The 20,400-nt window shown below is 31.2% G+C and overlaps 1 protein-coding gene across 5 annotated transcripts in view; it reads right to left on the bottom strand.

The window, feature by feature from the left end:
- LOC107439046 (homeobox protein extradenticle) overlaps positions 1–20,400 on the bottom strand; it is a 315,422-nt gene that overhangs the window by 228,357 nt on the left and 66,665 nt on the right. The window contains exon 1 of one of the 5 annotated variants that reach the window (XM_071184573.1): positions 5,682–5,756. The exons of the other annotated variants lie outside the window; for them this stretch is intronic. The gene's annotated coding sequence lies outside the window, so the exon portion shown is untranslated. Of the gene's footprint in view, positions 1–5,681; positions 5,757–20,400 lie in introns of those variants that run through there. 5 annotated transcript variants of the gene reach the window in all.

The raw sequence follows: 20,400 nt of genomic DNA, 5'->3' as shown, positions 1-20,400 counted from the left end.
AAAGAAAAGAAAAAAAGTGGGAAGGGGGAAAGGAAAAATATTCGGAGTAAAAAGAAATGAGGGGGAGTGAACATAAAACTCGTAACGAATCACTAACGCAAAAAGACAAAAACCGGTAACTGAAAACAAATAGGAAAAGAAGAAAACGGGAGTGGAAAACTGGATAAAAAGGGAGAATCTCAATACTATGAAGAAAAGCCAAAAGTATTGCCAAAAACTAGATACAAAAGCAACGGAAACAAAAGACCAGAAGTTACAAGAGCTCGCGGCACCCAGAAAGAGATGAAAGAAAAAATTAACAACGCCGCACGGCGATAGGGGGAAAAAAACATACAAGGTGAAAAAGAGAGAAGTAATATGGTCACGTGGTAGCTTTGGTCATTACCAGGAGGCCGCAAAAAGCAGCTACCGGACTAATCCGGCTTTCTCCCTTTCTTTTTTTCTGTCTTTTCCGGAATGAAGGAGGAAAGAAGGAAAAGGGAGATGAAGGATGAAGAGGTGGGAAGAGCAAGAGCCTGCCGCACGTCTGCCTCCGGGGCATCGTCAGGAGAAGCACGTCCTGGGGAAATGGAGAAGCTAAAGCCTTCCGAAATTGGATAATACAGGGAAAATATAATAAAGGGACTTCTATAATAGGCTTCTGACAGGGTGCCGGATTCCTTGTGGGGAGATAGAGAAATAAAGGGATGGGCCAGGCGACACTGGAACGTTCAGTCCAAATACATACCCACTTCACAAACTTCTTCTTAACGAAATATCCGCCACTATTTGTTCCGGAATTCTTGACTAAATGGGAAAGCATTCAGTTTTTAAATAAGATAAAAGTTCAAATCTGCATTATGAATAAGATATTTCTGCTCTTGTAATCCATTTTTCTAAAATATCAGTTGTCTGTAAATCCAACTCTCTCTCTCTGCCCTTTTTTTATCAAAGATTTATAAGTAGACAGTTAAAATAGTTTTTAAGGAGATAGTCAAAATCTTTTATAAGTGGAAAGTCTCTCTCATAAGTAGATAGTCAAAATCTTTTGTAAGTGGATATTTCAAATATTTTACAAGCAGATAGTCAAAATATTTTATAAGCAGATAGTCAAAATATTTTATAAGCAGATAGTCAAAATATTTCATAACAACAGTGCCCCAATGAGGAAAAGCAAAACATATATTCAAAGGAAGATCTAACGTTATATTTCAATATTTGAATCCAAAACAAAATAAGATTTTTCGTCTTCAAGAAGTCGGAAACTTGTCAACTACTACTTACCTAGATCTAATTCAACAAAGCGGTAAGACATCTGTCATTAAATAATTTAAAAAGCATTCAATTAATATTTCAGTAGCTTAGGTTAAAAACATCCAATGCCCGAATTCCATAATGTGGTTAAATATACTAAATTACAGAAAAAATATCTTATTAAATACAGTCAAGTTTATAACGTGACAATGCAATTTATAAAAGCGATTTTCCGTCGATTTCTATATCTTTGTAAAGTTTAGGTCTTATTTTTTGCATAACATTGACACTGGTTTTTATTGCATTAAAATACAGATACAATAGATTAAGCTGGTGTGTAGCAGGATTTGATATATAATTATTCTTTACTTTAAGCAGGCATCAACCTAAATCTCCCATCACATATGGCACCTGCTATCTTTTTTTCGTCAAGCTAACTGATGTATTCCATTCTTTGGATTAACACGAGAAAAAGAAGACAGATTTGTGAAGTCGAGGCTTGTCGACGAAACTTACAAAGTGGAAAGAGGCATCAGAGCTACTAATCTTTCCCAATGTGACTGCCTGGAAAGTTTTTCGGGTGCCCATTTCTCACCTAACATTACAAATTCGACGAAGCGTTGAGACGCCTGCCAGAATGATTCAGGGACGACATATTTGTTTCGGGACGGGAACCTCTCCAAGATTTTTCCTTCTTCTTTCTTTCTTGGGGGTCTTCTCTTTCGTCGTCGTCCCGAGTTGGAATGCCTCTTAGCAGAAAACTCCTAACTAAATTGGCTCGTACTTCCCCCCACACCCTTCCCCGCCTTTCCCATCGGCCATTAAAATATTTGGAAAGGTTTATTCGAGCAAGAATTACGCGAGTCATTTTTGTCACCACTGCTCGAGCGAAATAACTTTTAAAAGTGCGAACATTCATTTGCGGTTGAGAATGCAGAATGTCCTCTTTCGAGCCGTCTTTTATTATGTTCTTGACTTCATTCGTCTCCAAAATGAATGCCAGGAAACGTCACTAATTTGCTTTGAGAATGGAGAAAGAACAAGCAATTCGGATGAGGAGTTGCGTGCGTTAAAGATGTATTGCGTGTAATTTGGAAAATTGAAGATGCTTTGGTTGTTGTGGTAAGAATATTTACATAATTGACTTGGTGAATATGTTAACATATTCACCAAGTACAATATAGTGTCATTAATCTCACTGATAAACTACTATCCTCTTAAACATAACAAACGTAAGGTTTCACCAACAAGAAAGTAATTTGTTAAAGAGAATAAAGACGAAAAACATATAGGCAATATTCGTTTAAAAAATTATAATTTCTTAATTAAAATTCCTTCTATAAAAAATTGATGCAAAGCAAATCAGAAATTTGGTAAGTCATTACAGTTAAAGTGTTTTTAATTTCATTAACAAAAAAAAAAGGATTCTACTTGCTGCATGTTAACCCTTGAGGTATATCATGAACGCACTTTTCTTATTTTTAAGAAACTAAATAATTTTAATTTCATTTACTCATTATTCATTTAATAATTGTTACTCATAGTAAGCATTCTTAAGACTTTTCTAAAGCTATTATAATTTTAAAATTTTAAATATTCAATTTTAAAAATTAAATTTTTTTGAATTAAACTATTTATATTTTTAAAAATTAAAAGTTCTTAAATTTAGTACAATTTATTTCAACAAATAAAATTAAACAATTTATTGGGTTAATTATTAAAGAAATAGCTGCCATTCTCCTGATATGCAAGAATTCCTAATATGTAGGAAGTAAAGTAAATAAATAAATATAGGACATAACAGTCCTCTAAAAATAAGTTATTTAAACAAAAAAATAGCATTTACAAAATTTTTTGAAATATAAAAAATATTTTTCATATTAACTTTTGTAATTTTTTAAGATAATTTACAAAAAAAAATCTAACAATAATTTCTAAAAATAAAATCAATAAAAATTAAATTAAGTTACCTTTGCTTAACAGTAAGCCGTCAATCCGACGAGAATGACACAGTGTCGTTTCTTAATCTTCAACCCCGTTAATGTCACATAAAGTGGGCAACCGCAACGACGTTTTGACACCTCTAAATCAGATCCCACTTCTCAAAAAGAAAAGACGGAGATCACAAGCATCTCTCAACCGTCAAAGGAAGAGCAAGATCAAATCGCGGATCGTTGGACGCAGGGACACAATCTTTCCTAGGAACGGGCGAGCGGGTGTCGGTCAACCATTTTTATGAATCGTAAACATTTTATGGGACGTATCGTAGTAGCGCTTCGGACCTATTTATGTCGCCATTGCTTGTCACTGTAGGAACATCAAACGGTCACCTTATGAAGAGGGTGGGGGACAAGTCTTAAAAACAGGTGGTCGAGCATACGGCGGCCGTTTTTACGACCAACAGCGTGAGAAAAGCATCTTGTACTTCCCCATGTCGAAGTAATCACTCCATTCTGTCAGCGGCGGGAAGTAATGTTCAAATTTTACGGCCTAGACTGATTTATTCCACAATAGTAAAAAAGGAATCTCCTCACACTTTTCTTTCTCCGTTGAAGGCGAGATTGGGAATGGGATGGTGATGCTCTTGCTCCTCTGCGAAATGACGACAAAAGAGAAGCCCGAGCTGAGCGTAATTTTTGTGGGGTTATTTGACGAAATGGAATGTTAGGTCATGTTCAATTAAAGGAATTTATATAAGCGTGGCTTGTTTTCTTTTTAAGTTTTGTAATTTACAAAACATGAATTTTTTACCGATGAGCTTGAAAAACATGAACCAATCAGCCTTGAAATCAAATGAAACTGCAATTTTATTACATTTGGGGCACAAAAAAAAAGGTTAATAGATTACAAATAGAAAGGAGGAATTTATTATGTAACAATTCAAATCACTAAGACTACAGAAAGTGATGAAATAAATAATCCCAATAAACTGAAGCGGTAATATAGTACTACTTGATTAAAAACTTCATTCGCTACAAAAATATACGAATTAGAAATAACAGTCAACAAGTTTCAAGCGTCTCGTCTGGCAAGTCTTGAAAATGGGCGCCTATTTTTGAGCGCTTGAAACAAGACAAATGTTCTTTCCAATATGTACATGTTGAAGATTTTAATCAAGTAATACAGCAAGTGATGTATTTTTATACTTAAATTGGTTTAAAGTTGGTTCGAGCAAAAAAGAGGAAAAAATCCTCAGAAAAAATTCATTTAGATAACAATAAAAGCTTTAGATAATATATATCTGAACAGAACATCTATCTCAACAAAATAAAATTTCACGACTGATTTTGATTACAGCCAGAAGATTTATGCACTCATCAGAATATACAGAAAGTATACCCAGGTGAAAAGTCGATTTATACCGTAAATCATACGGTATAAATCGACTTTTCAGACGTTTTAAGAAAAGCAGCATTGTAAAATATGAGATAGTTGTGAATAAATTACTATCCATTTACCTTCACAAATTATCTCTTTCAAAAACTATTTTTAATATGTTACATGCAATAAATTTTTCATTTTCTCTCATCACATTATCTTTATATATAAAGAAAATATGATGAGAGAAAAATATAAAATAAGATTTTTTAAATTTTTTTTAAAGAAATAATACTTAGAATAACGTAGAGAAAAAAGAAAAATAATAGAAAACATACTGAAAAAAAAAAAGATTATGCATCAATGAAGTTATTAGATTTAAAAGAGAAATAAAAATATTTATATAAAAACTTTCACAGAAAAATATGCTTCTTGTAGAAACAAAAATTTTAAAAATATAAATAAAAAGGGAAAAAAAATCAAAATGTAACTTTTTCGCAGCTGATTTTACTTGCAAGTAAACCTCCCATATTATTTTCAATTATGACCTATAAAATGAAATTTAGAAGCAATTCTATCCAAATCCACTTACTACAGAAAAGTAAATCTCTAAATAGCAATCGCAAAAATAAAATTCTTGCGTACCCCGCCCGCCAACAATGTTACTGCTGGCTTAAAATTTATCATCTTCAAGCAAGAAACTTGACACAATATCCGAAAACTATGTTACCATCGTGGAATGGATCTTTTTATAATATATATATAGTAGGAGGAAAAAAGATGAAACATAGATGGGATGAAAGAAAAAGCACATATAGATATAAAAAGAGATTTTTCTCGGCTATGATCTTGAGCATCCTTCGGTTTGATTGTGAGACGCGGGCAGAGCATCCGCCTCAATAAGTGATGTTGGAGATGGGATCACACCGAGGCACTAAACTGCCTGGTAAATATTTGAGTAGCTTCGGCGCTATAGTCATAACAAGCTGTTTGGGTGGGAGATGCTCTTCCCCATCAATAAATGATTCATGCTACACAGGATGCTGAAGATCTGGTCTTTGAAGATGCCGAGGATGAGAGAAAGGAGCGAAAAAATAAATATCTGATGGTGGTTAAAGTTTCAGTCTTACCTCACGGGCGATGAGAAAGTAAACGAGATACAGCGTACATAGAAAATAAGATTTTTTTCTTCCTTTTTAAAAGAGCTTACCTACAAAAAATAGAGAAAAATGCTATTAATCATAGTGATAGTTACTAACTTTTACATGAAATGTATATAATTCAAAGAAACATTTATAGTGGAATAAATATTTTAATTCAAATAAATAGGTTTCATAAAAACCGTATTTTCTGTAAAACTGATAGAAATAAAATTTCCTTATATTCTTAAAAGGTAGAATTGTTGATCAAATTATTATTGATACCATGGCATACTAACATTAGGGAGTATCCCTATTAAACTCCAATTTCTGTACGCCTAGGTTGGTACATTTGAAATTCCAAATTGGCAAAATCTTATTTTCAACTTCACATACAATTCCCTAAAAGTACGGATTAGATTGATTTGAGTAAAAAACCTTAATACCACAAAAGCCGGAGTCTGCTACACAGCCTTAAACTTTAAAACCATAAATCGAAATTAATCAGTGAGAAGAAAGGAAAAAAAAAGAAAAACAATTGCGCACCTTAGTATCGTGGTATTCATGAAAAAAGCATATCTATTGATGTAGTGCCTAAATTAACTAAAATCTAATCGGGAGCTTTTGTCTATCACGCCACTAGCCACGACTTATGGCGTGGTCTAATAATCTAGACAAGATCTATAAGATATTTTATTTTTAAATTAACATTATGTGGGACATTAAATTCGAAAAGTTTATATTTGAAAAATAGCCGACCGGCCTGTGTAGGGGGCAGGGAACTGTCCTTGCACCAGAAAGGTTCTGGGTTCGAATCCCGGGCAAGGCATGGATGCTCCTTCCTTCTCTGTATTATCTGTCCTCACTGTGGGAGCGATGTTGGCCCACCTAATACGGTGCCCCTGAAAGAGAGGTCAACAAAATCGCCCTGTAAATGGCTGAATTGACGGATGTTAACACAGGTAGGCATTGGAGAAAAAAAATATTTGACAAATAACGAGGTTTGAATACAATTTTTTAATAAAGAAAATGTAAACTTGTTGAAGAGTAGAGCAAATTTCTTAACTGCATGAGAATTTAAGTTTAACTTGCAAACTTCTTTTTTTCTATGACAAAAAAAAAAAATATTCTTCCAGAGATATCTTTTTAAAAGAATGCCAAGAAAGTTTCAAAAAGTATATTCATTTTCGTCAAGCATTACCTGACACTCAAGAGACGATATACCGAACCCCACCATCACGTCCTCCCCCCTTTCCTTGAAATCCACTGTGATTCTTAATGCGCTCGCGAGGGACCGATTAACCGCAGTCAGTACCGAAATGCGCAAACTAAACAATGGAAAAAAAAATTAAAGCGCAAGAAGAAGAAAAAAAAGTTTCCCGCGACAAACCTGCACAACTTTTGTCAGGGATCCTAAAACAGAAATGGAAGGGACACTTCTCCAGGTAGACATTAAACGTCTAATGACGCTTGCGAAAACGTCATTAGACTTCTTAATGATGCTGATGAGGAACCCGCGTCCCCGGCCCCATAGGAGAATAGACGAAGACATCATCAATTGTTTGTCCCTTTAGACGAAGTCGCGAGAAGTAATTTACGGCCAGGACTCGGATTACTTGATGACGCTAGTAAGCAAATGCTTAAGGACCCCGTAATTATAATCGAATGGTTCGTCTAGGCAATGGTAAATGGATAGGACTATTCGGGGGACCGGGCGCAGGGAAACTATGTATTAGGCATTAGATGTCCCCTCTCTCGCTCAGCTAATTTTAAGAATGTCCATTAAAGCGGATATTTTTCGCGACCTAATCGAACATTTGCTGGGAGAGATTTCGGACAATTCGCTAGCTGAGACATTTATCAAACGGACTAATGAAAGTCCAATGCCTAATGCCTTGCAGAGCAATATTTAATTGACACATGGATGTTACAAATGTGCCTCTTGGTGTAAAAATTTTCCTTTTAAGGAAGAAGACTGAATTTCGGTGGCAACTACGTGAAAATTAGGAATTAATATTACTAGGTTTTATGAAAGTTATTTCATCGCATTAACTATACAAACGAGACTGCACAAATAAATATAAATTTCAATTACGAAAACCTTTTTTTTTTAAAAAGCAGATCTATAACAGAAGTTATAATTTGTTATTAAAACCAAAAGAATACATATTTACCGTGTATAATGATTGTAAAGTTTAAGAAAATGATCGAGTATAATGCTTGATATCGTATAATAGTATGCGACAAATTTAGTGATTTATATTCCACTGACTTGTTAGGGACGTTTATTTTCCACAGAAAAATTTCATATCTGATTTCAAAAGAGGTTTCACATTATGTTTTAGTCATACAATTAAAACTTTTTCTTATTTAAACTATAAACTAACTATTCTAGCATTCATTGAAATAGCAACATTAAAACTTCAGATTAAAGTAAATAAACAAGTTTGAGTAAAATTAATTTTAAAAAAATTACAGATTTTGTATAGATAAATATATTCTAAAATATGCAGTTAAATTTATTCCTTTTTTATTATCTTAACGAATTAAAAGTACATATATTATAACTGAGACCGAGACTTAAACAAATATTAGAGCTTTAAGAAAATTCTAAGTTGATTTATAAAGAAAGGTTCAACAATATACGGGTAAAACATCAAAACACAGATAATTTCGTCAATTTCACGCCTCTCATATCAACAAAATTTTTCCAATACTACCGAAATATAGCTTAATATATGCTATACGGAGCAGATTTTGACTTACTTTATAATAGCTTCTACGGGAGGCAATGTTCTTAACAGCTGTAATTCCGAATTTTATGATTAATGACTTAGACAAATACGTTGAGGTGTGTTTGTAGACAATAACTATTAAAACTAGTCAGATTTAAGATAATCAAGTCAAATCAGTCTGCAGGAATTCTCATAATTACTTACCACGGTAGTCCATGTGAGTTTGGAAAAATTATTATTCTATTATACAGAGCGCCGGTATAGCCTGGTTGGGAGGACGCCGGATTCACGCTCGTGAGAACGGGAGTTCGAATCCAGCCGGCCGAAGACCCCCCTGTGTAGTAAATGGTGACTGGTGTACGGTAAATCTGTCGGGTTACAAAGTTGATTATTCTCCGGCTCAAGTCAAAATTACGATCTGTGGATGAATGAAGGAATGAATATATTAATGGGTCCGCCCTAGAAACGGGTATGGCGTATGATAGAAGTCTAAATCTTGGCCATAGATGGAGCCACTGGAAAATAAGAACAATTGCCCCCGCCAGTGCCTTAATGGCCTACGACGACAACATTATACAGAGTACAACATTTCCTTACACTTTTGACAAAATTTTTGGGTCTTGGGCTAACTATATTTTAAGATTCAGTATAAATTTTACAGGGTTTTTTATAAGAGTTTGATTACCTTAATGGCGATATGTTGGAATCTTAAATTATTAACAACTTTGCAATAATAAGAGTCTTCTTTTAATGCAAAAGCTTCTTCCACACCCCCCCCCCCAAAAAAAAGACCGGCCTTATTATCTTCATATTAGCCTTTTAATTACGGCTGGTACAACTGATTGTTTAGAATAACTATCAGGCGAAGTAGGCAAAAGGATAAGCGCTAAAAAAAAAGCATAGTTTTTAGAAAAAAATAAATTTAGAAATTAATATTAGAAAAATTTGAATATTTTAATAGATTGATTAAATGAGTCTTTAATTTATAAAAGCTATCAAAACAATTATTTGTAAGAAAGAAAAAAAAAGAAAATTATTCGAAAAAGAATGAAATACTGAATAGTAAGATTTAGAAATTTTATAGACTTTAATTATTCCAAAGATATATAACTAAGTTAGAATATGACAAAACAAAGAGTGCTAATTAATTAACTTGCAGGCCATAGCGAGAAAGAATTTTCTATTTTTTATGTTAAAAAATATTTTTAAGTGCAATAAATATATATCAAAAAGAATATGCCGGAGTAACATAAGAGGGGAAAAGGCAAACATTTTGCAGCAGCTTGAAAAATTAAATAAATATATAAAACTTAGAAAAATCATAATTTTTTTTTTGTATTCATAACATTTAACATACTGACGTAACGTTTTACACATAAAAAATTTTATTTTTCATAAAATGAAAAAAATTCTAAGACGTTCTCTAACAAATAAAGATATTCAGAGGGGGGGGGGAACGATTGCATCAACCCCGATTGCACGTTATCATAAACACTATTCAAAACAATAGGCCATCCAATCATCACGTTTGGGGGAGATAAAAAAAAAGGGAAAAAAAATCAGCATAAAAAATTGATAAGATGCGAAAGTGCAACAAGTGTCTGCTGCAAGATAGGTGCATAGAACGGTCAGTGGCAGCAAGCAAGCTGTCCATATAAAATGGGATTAAAGCGCCATCCATCACTAGAATAGAGTGGGCCGGGGGGTGGGCGGACAAGGCAAAATCCTCGACTGTGATAAATGATGTTCAGGCGAACAACGATGCTTTAACACGTGTTCCGTCCCCCCATACACTGGCGCATATTATAATGAAGTGGGGGCGGTTCCTTCTCAAAATGAAACCACGTGATTCTGTGTTTACAATTTGATTTTTATGGATTCATGTGGTATTTAATGACTTTGTCAATAGTGCGCCATAGTTTCTGTTTTCGAACATTTATCGGCATAATTTCCTATACCTCTATTTTTTTTCATTGTGCGTACCAGAAAAAATTGTCATTTAAAACTAGCCTGAGAGAAATGTTATGACACATTTGTGTCGCAACATTGTACTTTTTTGCTTTTATATAATTTAATATTAGAGGCGTGGTGGCTCAATGGATAAAGCATTCGTCTTTCAATCAGGTAACCCAGATTCGAATCCCAGCGTTGGCTGGTTGGTGCGAATTCTACTCTCGGTTAACATTGACCACAGTGCGAAAGTAAAATATCAATGGTAGACGGATAATGAGTTGGAATCGCCTTGCTGTCGGGCTGACCAACTGAGATTTTCGTGATTTTCCTCTTCATGTAACTCAAATGCAGGTTGGATTTATCGGTAAGTCTTCCAACACCACGAAGACTAGTTTGTTTCATTATTTATTTGATTAATGAGTTCCTTTGTCTTCCGGGTAGGGTTCAAAATTACAAGGCTACGGAGTTGAATTGAGAATGCGTTCGGCTGTTCAACGCCGGTTATAAAATAAAATACATAATTTATTATAAAAATTATTTGCAGTTTATAGAAATGAAATATCGTTAAGTTTTCAATAATCACTGGGGATTTGTTTTAAGTAACCTATTAATATGGAAAATCTGCAACAACTGTTTAAATTTGTTTATTTCCTAGCAGTATTTTGAGCAGCTTTAATAGGTATGAGTTTCAATAGATGGTTCTTGAGGATAAACCGAAAATACAGGTATATTAGGAAAAATCAAAAATTAATTTTTAAAACTCTTTAACATTTTTCATTTTATTTTTACTAGTTAATTACTGTCCGTAAATAACTTATAAACACTCATTAATTTGAGACAATATCGTTAATCTTGGTAAAGTAATAATTCTAAATCCAATATAGAAAAACAAAGAGATTTCCTTCACACAAAAAAAAGAACACGTCTGAATTTTTTTAATTTAAAAATAGAAAAGAAATTATTTCAGAGATTTTTTAAGTAAACTAATTCAATTTTAATTGAAACTATTTTTGCACTTTCTTTAGAAATCAAGGAAAAGAAACCTATCAATTTTTTTAAACAAACAAACAAAAAAAACTTATCTAGTGACGTTAACTTATCTCTGGAATTTTTTCTTAAAGAAAAAAATAACTTTTATTACTTATTAGCGCTAGTGACAAAACAGAAAGTTAAATAGCAGCGTTAGCATATTAAATAAAAATTACGATTAGTTTGAATCCTTCACAATTGTGTTTCTTAGAATCAACATCAGCATAAATTTTACAGGGTTTTTTATAAGAGNTTTCTACAGTTGTAATGTTTTTAGAATTTCTCCTATAGGTTATAAAGTTAAAGAACTTTTATTTTCCAAGTTAGAAAAAAATAAAAATAAATAAATAAATAAATAAAAAAAAAATGCTAGAGTTTCCAGTTCGAGTCTTGCTCGTGAGATATCCATTAAAACTTCGAGACATGGGTCGAGGAACACCAAAGAACTTGGGGATAGTGGTGGTGGAGCGGAGAAAAGAAAAATCACGTGAGAACGTAGTTCTCGATTCCAGTGGCGGACAAGAAATAGCTTTTAAGGCCTAATAGACTAACTCTCTTGTGGCTATATTTATACGAACGAAGAAAAAAAAAACGGAAGCGAATGAAAAAAGTAAAACACATAAAGCTACACTTTACCACTTACGAAAAAAATAGATTTCTACTTCAATGATTATTACATTTTTATTGCTTGTCAGTGATGTTTTTAAGCACATAAAAACTGATGAAACGAGTGGGCTGAATTTAGTTAAAGGGTATTGCGTAAAACTAACGAAAAATGGCGATATTACCTTATAGTTTAAATAAAATTTAAAAAAAAAAAGAATATGACGATTAACATACGTTTAATAAAAATAAACAATTCTATTAAAATTGAACTGTAAAATAACTCTTGTTATAAAAAAATAAACTCTTTTACCGATCTGCACAGACATGCTCATGATGTATACTAAAATTTCTATTTAAAATTACCTTTTTTCTTCATAAATAAAATGAATTCCGCACTAACATGCATATATACACGCTCTTTTTTTGATGCATACTAAAATGAATATTGAAAATTACTATTTTAATAGTAATTTTTAGTAATTAGCAATAATAATTATCATAATCTTCATAATAATCATTAATAATCTTCATAAGTAAAATGAATTCCGTACTAACATACATATATACACGCTCTTTTTTTGATGCATACTAAAATAAATATTGAAAATTACTATTTTAATAGTAATTTTCAGTAATTAGCAATAACAATTTTCAGTAAATAGCAATTGTAGCGATTAAATAGAACTCTATACAGATGTGCACGAACAGTTCATATTTTTCTTCTCTAGACACACTTAATAAGTTAAATTGATTTAAATTGCTCGATTGGGATTTTGCAAAACGTAAACTACTTTGTAAGTTATATCAAGAGTTATTCTATAATTGCATAATATCATGGTATGATTAAAGTTATAGGCATAATATAAAAGTAAAATTATAACATGTTTATGAAAGCAACAAATTTTCAAGTGAAAAATCCAAAACTCAAATATTTTAACTAAATATTTCGAAATTAACTGTAAAATAATTGAATCCGTTTGCGTAAAAGGAAAAAAATATAAAAATACAGCGTTTCGTTTGTTTAATATATGAATGTCGTATTAAAAGAAGTTCGCTCATAGGAAAGAAGATATCTAAATAAAGAACGATAACATGAGTAAACTAACTACTTTCATAACATTAAGCAAAATATCTTCGATTTTGGCGTATTTCAACAGGGGAGGGAGATTTACAAAAAGAGATTTTTCTTCCTACATACTATCCCGCGAGGGTTTGTATATTCGTAAATATAGCGTCATAAAAGAACTATTAAAATTTTCTACAATATCTGTAAAAAAAATTTAAAATATTTACAACTTTAAACTGCAAATTTTGGAAACTGGATTCAATGAATGCATTTACTTATATAAAGTCAGTTATTTAAACAAAACAAAAAATCAGTTATTTAATAAGAATTAAAAAAATTCCGAAAAATATTTGTTACATAAATAAAAAGAAATTCTGTACAATTAAGAATCCATAGGTTAACTTACAACCTTAAAATTAAAAATTTGGAAACTAGATTCAATAGTTTACTTGAATAAATAAACAGAATAAAAAAAAATATCAGAAAAATATTAGTTACTTATTATATTAGTTATTAGCATGTTATATTAGTTACTTAATATTAGTAATAAAAAGAAGCAAAGTACAAATAATAATCCGTAAGTTAAATTACAACCTTAGAATTCAAAATTTGGATACTAGATTCCATACAATACATTTACTTAAATAAATAATCAGAATACACTATTAGTTACTTAAATAAAAAGAAATTGTGTGCAATTAATAATTTGTCGGTTAACATAGAGGAAGCAGGGGAATCACTTTTCAATCCCCCCCCCCAAAAAAACAGCAACGTAAGTGTTGCATAATGATATCATTCATTATTTTTCATAAACTGGTATTTATAACTAAGATTTCTTGGTGTGCTACTATAAACTCTCAACAGAATTTAAATTGGAAAATATTAAATCTAGGATTTACGAACAAAGCTAAATAAAACAGTACATTCTTTAAAAGCGTTAGGGTCTTTTTTAAGTTTAATTCCAGTTACCCGAACTTGGCATAAAAGAAATTATAAAGCGTTTTAGTAAAATGATAAATAACAGGTGTAGGATTACACAAGTAAAACGATTTTCAGCAAAATCAAGGAGGCATTTCAGAACTAACATCTACTCGCAACCGTTATGCGGAGGAAAAAGAGAGGGGGGAGGGGAGTGGAGAGATCTCATCTAAAAGCTGCAGCAAAACCAGAAGCCTATCTCTACATTCGTCACAGGTAGGTAAACACGCTGCAAGCAAATGCCTGTTTAAGTTTCCAACTTAGACAAAGACTACTGCTCAAAAACAATAACGGTGCGACGAGGAACAAAACAAAAAAATATATATATGAAAGACAGAAGAAAACAATAAAGGAAACGAAAAATGCAGGTTTAAGAAGAATGGAAAAGCAACCGTCTCGTAATCAGGGATTCACTACATCCTAATATGGTAATTATGTCTAAGGCAGTTTCCCGGGAAAAAAGACTGGATAGCGCGTGCCTCACACAATACCTCTTCGAAGATGAGGTCAACACAGCCTTATAAATTTCATTTAAACAATAAAAGCGTTCCCGTAATTTATAGCACAGCAGTAAAAGAACAATAAGGAGGTTTTAACCGACGAGAGCCCTGGTATTTTTATCTATTTTTCATTTCACTCCCCGAGTGCTCTTGGGCTTCCTACAACTTGGATTTTTTTAAGATTTTTTATTCTGGCAATTTTTTTTCTTCTCCAGGCTGCATCGATTTTAGACTGCTTTTTTGGTGGTATCCTTAAACGGGTGTTTTTTTCTCAGAATTTTAACGATATTTTGTCAGAAAATAAAATTATAAATTAAAGTAGCTGCTTGAAATTTGAAAAATAAAACTACTCAAATTTTCTGCCACATTTTAACGTTAATATTGGTCTTTTAATATCACAGCTACAGGGTTGTTATAACTTTAACCATTACAAAAAAAAGTGAGATTTTTGTATTTTGTCTAACCTTTCTGAAAATTGAAGCAGGTTTTTTCATATTAGCATTTTATCATAACAGATATTAAGTTTCTAATAGACTAAAATAAAATCTCAATTCATTTAAATATACATATTTTCATCACTTTTATATTCTATTGTGCTTCATTATTTTTTTATTCTTTTAAAAAACACGTATGATTAGAAATAGCAAATAATGTAAAGTACTGTCACGAAAATTTTAAATACTAATTCCCAATGTTATTGAAATTGTTGTTATAACAAGATACAATAGATAATATTTTTAGAATTGAAATTCAATGAAATGGGAAAAATATTTATAAAAATATATTTAAGTACTATATTCCTAGACCTGTCAGTATTGTTACATACATTTTCAAACGTTCTTTTTTTAACAAAAAAATATAGCTAGAATAATACAGTAAAATAGTATTTAAGCGATCACTCGTAAACAGTTAAATGGGCATCAATGGTATTTAAGCAAGACTTACTCTAAGGCAATATAGTATTTAAAAAAAAGTGATGAAAAAAAACCTATTCAACTTTAATAAAATAAAACCTGAAAAAAAATCCCAAAACCCCGAAAAAGCCATTGGGTAGGATTTTTTACAGCCCTGTCACGAGGCTTTATTTTTTTTTAATATCTATAATCCTTTATTTAAAATAACTGATAACATAGTTCATTTAAATCGGCAATTATTTGATTCTAATCAGATCAAGACATCAATAATTCTGATTATGGTCTTGGAAATATTTAAAAAAAAAAAAAAAATGGTAGAAATTGAAATAATCATATTTAACCGAAGCGTCATTGGTCCGGATTTTGACGATTTTTTTTAAGATTACCTTTTAATATCAGGAAATCTCTCTAGTGCATGTTATGCATCATTTTCGGAACTTGATGCAAAATTTTTAAAATAAACATGAGCTTTAAAACATGAATGTTAGCTTATTCAAACTCCAGCTATTTCTCAACTAAGAGCTTTTAAAAGTGACTTATTTTTAATATTTAGACTTCATTTACATGAAAAAATATCAAAATAAAACAGAATCTTAAGAAAACAATAACATAACACGTAAGTCTAAATAATTAATCAAAGTCAAAATGTTAAAAAAAAATTGTTTAGTAAAAGAGTTGAATAAAAAAGTGTTCCAGAGTAAAAATAGCATCGAAGTTAAAAATTTTTTCAAGTGTTAAGACAGATGAGTTAGATCAACAAAACTTATTTGAACGCAATCATTCACTTAATATAAGTCATCTAATAAGTAATAATGTAGTATGTTATGGTATTACTCAATTTTATTTTCAAAACATTTAAAATTCAAATTTAAACAAATTTATCACTACAGGCTTTGAAGATTTACTAAAGATTACCTTTTGCTATCCGAAATCTCTTGTGAACATTATGCTTTATTTTCAGAACTTAATGTAAAAATTTTTAAAATAAAAATGAGGTTTAAAACATGAATGATAGCTTATTCATACTCCAGCTATTTCTCAACTAAGAGTTTTTAAAAATGACTTATTTTTTAATGTTTAAACTTTATTCACGTGAGAAAAAAACTAAATTAAAATATAGAATCTTAACAAAATAATAACATAAAGCGTAAGTCAAAATAATTAAAGTAAAAATAAAAAATTAAAATAGTTTAGAAAAAGAGTTAAATAATAAAATAAAAAAATACTCCAGAGCTAAATAGCATCGAAGTTAAGATGTATTTTTTCAAGCGTTCAATATTTTTTTAAAAAAAAAAAATCTCAAGCTAAGAGAGGAAGAAAAAAAATTCAGTTAACGTTTAAGGAGTAGCAATATAATAGAAATATAGCCGTCATCTAATTTTATATTCTTTTCCGTGGAAAGAGGTGTCAGGAAAAATATTAAAGAAAAAATACAGCGGAAGGAAAAACTGAGAAGATTCACTTATGTGTATCATCCGTTAAAAAACGTATGGCAATGAAAAGAATAAAAAAAATAAAAAATCTTTAATTAATTCCATCACCTTCAGTTCGAAGAGCATAAAAAAAGCACGCACACATTGTAAAAATTACGAATAGGGTGTTTTAAATGATGACTGGCCTCGGGCAGAAAAGAAGATAAAAAAAATACAGAAAAAACTTTAACCGTAACTCTTTTTTTTTTTCCTAACATACCGATTTTTTATGACCAATTTCTTCTCTTTTTTCCCACACAAAACGAAAAAAGGCGAATTGAAAATGAAGAAGAGAATTGCATAGAGAAAAAGAGAGAGAGCGCAGCAATGAATGGGTGGGGCTAAGGGGAGATAAAGATTGCTAATTTAAACACCCTTTTACCCGGGCATCTCCGTTAATGGCCCCTCATCCATTCCTCTTCGTTAATGAATCGGTTTCATCCTCTGCATCTGATCAGTTTTAGGAGAATATTGATGGTAGTTGGATTCTTACTGTTCTCTTTACTTAACAAGCTTGCTTCAAGGTGTCGGGTTTCGGTTGGAATTGGAGGGGGATATGAATATTTCTCAATTATTTAAATATGTCTCAGATGATGTGTTAATTGAAGAAAGGAGACGCTATCGGTAAAAGAAAAATCGCACCATGATATAACACAGACATCAAACAGTAACGGCAAACGCGAAAGGCATTACTATTTAAGAAACTACTTTTGTTGCTTATTTAAAATAAATTTAATTAGTGATAAATAACACTGTTTTATTGCTTACATTTTAAATCTTTTTGAGATTACATTAAGACATCGATGGCAATTTATTCAGATATTAATATGGATAGTCTTATAAGAACAACGATAGTCCTAAGATGATATGGTACAGTACACCAATATTTTGAAGCTAGTCTGAAACTAATATAGTCTGCATACTTGCCAACATTCACTCTTTTCGAGAATGGATTTTCCAAGTGGTAGTAAAACAATCACCGAAAAACTATCTTCCTCAAAAATATATTTATATTTTAATCAGGTTGTAATTCGCTTTCGTAAGGACTAATATGCTTTTATACATTTGTTGTAATTATTTATATGTAGAGGTGGTCAAACTGATTTAAAATTATTATTATAATTCAAAAAGTTTAGTGAAATAACATGAATTTCGCTAGCACTTTAAATATGAAAATAAAATCTTCCGGGAAAACCGGAAGAGTTGGCAGCTATGAATCTGAGACTAAAGCTTACGGTCTTTATCAATTAGATATATTAATATCTTTTTGATATTAACACCGAGTCTTAATTGGATATCAGTATCAATAATCTCATAAAAAACATTAATAGTCTCAAGTCAGTGGTAATATAGTCTGATATAAACATCGGTTGTCTCGAGCTAAATGCAATATATAATCGGGGAATTTACATCGATAGCTGCAAGCAAGTCTCAATACTAAATGTTACAAACATAGATGGTCATGAAATAATAGCATTATAATCAATTATTCTTAATCAAGTGACTTAGCGGTGAAAATAAATATGATTTGAAACTTGTCTATAAAACTTAAATGCTTGCTAAAATGACAATACTTACAGGCAGATTTTCAGCAATAAATCATGATGCGGTGTCCTAGAGAGAGGATGCAGAGACAAATATCTACAGACATGGTTAGAATTCAATTATCCAACAATTTAGTTAAATGTACGGTTTCGTAGAATATAGCTATCCGTATTATACAAGTGTTCTGCAATTATGATTAACATATTTTTATAGTATTGTCAAAATTAACTACCATCACAGTTAGTGAGGAATTATTAGTTTGTACTTATAAGTGAGGAAAAAGAAAATCGTAATCAAAATCTAGGAATGATTGTTAAGATCAATTACTATTAAAGGCGAAATAAGATCATCAAAAACATTTTATTTATAATGTGAAATTGACAGGCGGTTCAACTAATTTATAGTGGTTAGAAAAATTAAGGAATGGGCAATAATTGTCACTAAAGTTAATTGTGCTCAAAAACCGCTTGACAACTTTTTTTTTTTAAATTTTGGATCTTTCTATCAAATATATATTTGTGACCTTCCCGCTACTGGTTATTTCGGATTCTTTTTGTACAAGGATGCTATTAATATATAGTAAGGGTGATGCTTGGAGAACACCTCTTCACCAACACAAAATTATTTTTTACATAAGCTANCTCATCCATTCCTCTTCGTTAATGAATCGGTTTCATCCTCTGCATCTGATCAGTTTTAGGAGAATATTGATGGTAGTTGGATTCTTACTGTTCTCTTTACTTAACAAGCTTGCTTCAAGGTGTCGGGTTTCGGTTGGAATTGGAGGGGGATATGAATATTTCTCAATTATTTAAATATGTCTCAGATGATGTGTTAATTGAAGAAAGGAGACGCTATCGGTAAAAGAAAAATCGCACCATGATATAATACAGACATCAAACAGTAACGGTAATCGCGAAAGGGATTAACCATTACTAACTAAGAAACGATTTTTGTTGCTTATTTAAAAGAAATTTAATTAGTGATAGATAATACTGTTTTATTGTTTACATTTTAACATTTTTTTGAGATTACATAAAGACACTGATGGCAATTTATTGAGATATTAATGTGGATAGTCTTATAAGAACATCGATAATCTAAGATGGTATAGTACAATACACCATTATTTTGAAGCTAGTCTGAAACTAATATAGTCTGAGAAAGTTTAGTGGTTAGAAAACGAGGATTGGGCAATAATTGTCACTAAAGTTAATTCTGCTAAAAAACGGCTTGACAACTACTTTTTTAAATTTTGGATTTTTATATCAAATATATATTTGTGAACTTCCCGCTACTAGTTATTTCGGATTCTTTTTGTACAAGGATGCTAATAATATATAGTAAGGGTGATGCTTGGAGAACACCTCTTCACCAACACAAAATTATTCTTTACATAAGCTATTGTATACTATTGTATTGTGTATTGTATACTTAGTAATGCGTCTTAAAATGAAGTATTTAATAAAATACATCACATAATATTTAAAAAAAAAATAATATATATATATATAACTATAAATATATATATGTCAATTCTCAGAATATTGAACCAAAATAAGTTATTACTAGCATAGTTCGCTTTATTAGACTAAGTACAAGAATACTCCAAACGAGAATTTATTGCGTTATATATACAAACCAAACGAAAAAACAAATGAAACTGTTTATCCTGAAGACTATGATTGTTTCTTTAAAAACTGATACGCCACAAACTTTTTTTTTTTTTAAAAAAAAAAACTTTAAAGTCGCTGACGAGATGAGAAGAAACAATGAATACTCAAATCGAACAATGAAACTAAAAAGAGAAAACAGCAGGGGTAAAAAAAAAAAATCCGCAACCGAATGTCAAGAATGTGTAATGGAGAGATGTAACGACAGACATTACACATTGGCCTTCCTTTGCGCATGC

This window comes from Parasteatoda tepidariorum, chromosome 8 (genome assembly GCF_043381705.1).
Source record: "Parasteatoda tepidariorum isolate YZ-2023 chromosome 8, CAS_Ptep_4.0, whole genome shotgun sequence".
NCBI classification, from domain to species: Eukaryota; Metazoa; Arthropoda; class Arachnida; order Araneae; family Theridiidae; genus Parasteatoda; species Parasteatoda tepidariorum.
This window is presented reverse-complemented; position numbering and strand designations above follow the sequence as displayed.